This window comes from Capricornis sumatraensis, chromosome 10 (assembly GCF_032405125.1).
Source record: "Capricornis sumatraensis isolate serow.1 chromosome 10, serow.2, whole genome shotgun sequence".
Taxonomy (NCBI): domain Eukaryota; kingdom Metazoa; phylum Chordata; class Mammalia; order Artiodactyla; family Bovidae; genus Capricornis; species Capricornis sumatraensis.
The window spans coordinates 52176527-52180275 of record NC_091078.1 but is presented as its reverse complement, the minus strand read 5'-3'; the positions used below and the strand labels follow the sequence as shown (position 1 = coordinate 52180275).

General features: G+C 44.1%; 1 non-coding gene across 1 annotated transcript; it reads left to right on the top strand.

The window, feature by feature from the left end:
* Positions 1-2812: 2812 nt before the first annotated feature.
* Positions 2813-2885, top strand: TRNAG-CCC (transfer RNA glycine (anticodon CCC)). Its single transcript has one exon. It is a non-coding gene; the product is annotated as a tRNA-Gly (tRNA).
* The last annotated feature ends 864 nt before the right edge of the window (positions 2886-3749 follow it).

The following is a 3749-nucleotide window of genomic DNA, read 5'->3' as shown; positions in this document are numbered from 1 at the left end:
AGACTAGCTTAGATCAAACTAGCTTGCCAAAACTAGTCAGACTTCCGTGTAACTCTTTGACCAGAATGGGGATACAGTAGCTTACTTTTTGGCTCTCCACAGTGCCGAGAGCCGAGTGGATACTGCTACCAGTATGTTTTACAATCAAAGGCTGCATTTAGCAGAAAGGTCTCTTAGGCCTTGCTGTATGACCTCTGTGTTTTTCTTGTCTCTCTGTGTCTTTCTGAGGAGCAGCATCTTAGCAAGTTGGGAAGCTGGTGGATCACCCTCTGTTAGCCTTGAGGCAGTCTAAGGATTTTGTATTTGATTGTATGCATGCACTCACTCAGTGTGTTCAACTCTTTGTGATCCCATGAGACCCCATGGGCTGCAACCCTCCAGGTTTCTTTATCCATGGAATTTTCCAGGCAAGAATACTGGAGTGGGTTGCCATTTCCTCCTACTAGGGATCTTCCTGGCCCAAGAATTGAACCCGTGTCTCCTGCGTCCCCTGCATTGGCAGGCAGATTCTTTACCACTGAGCCACCTGCCCATTTGATTGGGCGGAAATGAATTTGAAAATTCTTGACAGTTTCAGAATGGAAGCGGAGAGGTGAGTGGGTCCCAGGTCAGGTTCGTGACAGGGAGGCAGACTAGTCATGGAGTTCCTGCTGTTATCCGCATAAGACACAACAGTGGCCTGGCCAGGACAGGGCAACTGATATGGAAAGGAGGGAAACGCTTCTTATTTTTTCCTTAAAACTTTTTTTTTATTGTGGTAAGATATACGTAACAATGAGGTATGTGGAGTAGTCAGATATGTAGAGATAGAAAGTAGAATGATGGTTAGTAAGCAGAGGTGTGGGGAGGGAGGATGAGAAGGTAGTGTTTAGTGGGCACAGAATTTCAGTTTTACAAGATGAGGAACCTCCCTGGCAGTCCAGTGCTAACACTCCAAGCTTCCAGTGCAGGGAGCCCCGGGTCCATCCCTGGTCAGGGAACTAGATCCCACACGCTGCAACTCAAAGTTCACATGCTGCAACGAAGATCAAAGATCCCCAAACTGATTATCCCAGCACAGCCAAATAAATAAGTAATAAATTAAAAAATCTTTGCAACCTCAGGGACTGTAGCCCACCAGGCTTCTCTGTCCATGGAATTCTTCAGGCAAAAATACTGGAGTGGGCAACCATTCCCTTCTCCAGGGGAACTTCTCAACCCAGGGATTGAACCAGGTCTCCTGCATTATGGGCAGATTCTTTACCATCTGAGCCACCAGGGAAACCTAATAAATAACATAAATATTAAATGAAAAAGTTACAAGATGAAGAGTTCTGGAGATGGATGGTGGCAAGGGTTACACAGCAATGTGAACATACTTGATGCCCCTGGACTGTACACTTAGAAATGCTCAAGGTGGGAAATTTCATAACATAGACTTTTAACCTCTGTTTTCTGTCTATGGATTTGCCTCTTTTTTTTTTTTTTTTGCTTGTTAAATCTGAGAACATAGCTTTAGTTCTTTTCCTGCTAGAAGGTTGAAGGACAGAATGAATGGATATTCTCTTAAGGGCTCTTCCAAGCATTCTTTTTCTCAATATTTTTATTCATTAAAAAAGAACATGAGTATCTGTTCCTTTTCTATAGATGACACATCTGTTGTGAGTTTTTGTTGTGACATATTTTTTCCTTTTCTTAAATTTATCTGTAATTAATTTACATGGGCTTCCCAGGTGGTGCAGTGGTAAAGAATCCGCCTGCCAATGCAGGAGATGCAAGAGATGAAGGTTTGATCCCTGGGTCAGGAAGATCCCCTGGAGGAGGGCATGAAAACCCACACCAGTGTTCTTGCCTAGAGAATCCCATGGACAGAGGAGCCCGGAGGGCTGTGGTCCATGGGGTCGCAAAGAGTCGGACACGACTGAGCCACTCAACACATATACGTACAAACTTGATTTACAATACTGTGTTAATTTCAGGTATTCAGCTGAAAGTGATTCAGACACACATATACATGTGTGCGTGCGTGCACACACACACATATATATAAAATCTTTTTCGGATTCCTTACCATTATAAGTTATTACAAGATACTGAATGGAGTTCCCTGTGCTGTATACTAGGTTCTTGTTGTTAATCTAGTTCGTGTATGCTAAGTCGCTTCAGTCGTGTCCGACTCTGTGCGACCCCAGAGACGGCAGCCCACCAGGCTCCCCCGTCCCTGGGACTCTCCAGGCAAGAACACTGGAGTGGGTTGCCATTTCCTTCTCCAATGCAGGAAAGTGAAAAGTGAAAGTGAAGTCGCTCAGTCGTGTCCGACCCTCAGCGACCCCATGGACTGCAGCCTTCCAGGCTCCTCCATCCGTGGGATTTTCCAGGCAAGAGTACTGGAGTGCGGTGCCATTGCCTTCTCCGAGCTCATGTATAGTGGTTTGTATCTGTTAGTCCCATATTCCTAATTTATCTCTCCCCTTCTCGCCCCTTTGGTAACCATACATTTGTTTTCTATGTCTGTGGGTCTATTTCTGTTTTGTTTATAGACTTTTTTATATTGTTTTTGATATCCCACATATAAGTGATATCATATAATACTTGTTTTTAACTTACTTCACTTAGTATGATACTTAACATATATTTTTTCTATAAAATAGCCTCCATGGTATATCCTGCCTCCTCATTTTCCCATCTCAAGGTTCTCTCTGGGTGGGGGGATTGGGTGCGGGGCGTGACTGTATACTTGATGCAACTGAGTGTAGACACTGCTGTTTCTGTAGAACAACCTCAGTTATAGGAGAGGACCTGTCGGTCACGTATTAAAATACTTCACAGGACTTCCCTGATGGCCCAGTGGCCAAGACTCTGTGCTCCCAATGCAGGGGCCCCAGGTTCGATCCCTGATCAGGGAACTAGATACCACTTGCCACAACTAAGACCTGGTGCAGCCAAATAAATAAATATTAAACAAAAATACTTCACATTTACCAGCATTATCACTCTGTACATTTGTATATATATATATATATATGTCAGCTTCTTTTTCTTAGACTGTGGAATAGTTGTATGCACTATACTTATTTTGATGTGTTTTATGGATTTTTGTAGTTTGAAATTGACTTACCATGCACTGATGAATACTGATTCTCAACAATTGTCTGACGTAGTATGAATAGCTGTGAGCTCGAGGACACTGAAGCCGTGGACTGAGCCTGGAATTGTTGCCTCTTGGCAAGCAGTGTCTTGACCAAGGTTGACTGAATGCAGGCGGCATAGTAGGTATTGCCCTGAAGACCAATGCAAGTCTCCCACTGTGTGGACTGGGAGCAGTACAGGTATTTGTTTTCCCTGAAATAACTACAATAAGCTCCATCGTTTTTTTAAAAAATTATTTATCTGGCTGTGCCAGGTCTTAGTTGCAGCACTCAGGATCTTCCATCTTCATTGGGGCATGTGGGATTTTTAGTTGAGGCCTGTGGGATCTTTAGGTGAGTCATGTGGGATCTTTAGTTGAAGCCTGTGGGATCTTTGGTTGAGTCATGTGGGATCTTTAGTTGAGGCCTGTGGGATCTTTAGTTGAGTCATGTGGGATCTTTAGTTGGGGCATGTGGGATCTTAGTTGAAGCCTGTGGGATCTTTAGTTGGGGCATGTGGGATCTTAGTTGAAGCCTGTGGGATCTTTAGTTGGGGCATGTGGGATCTTTAGTTGGGGCCTGTGGGATCTTTAGTTGGGGCCTGTGGGATCTTTAGTTGGGGCATGTGGGATCCTTAGTTGA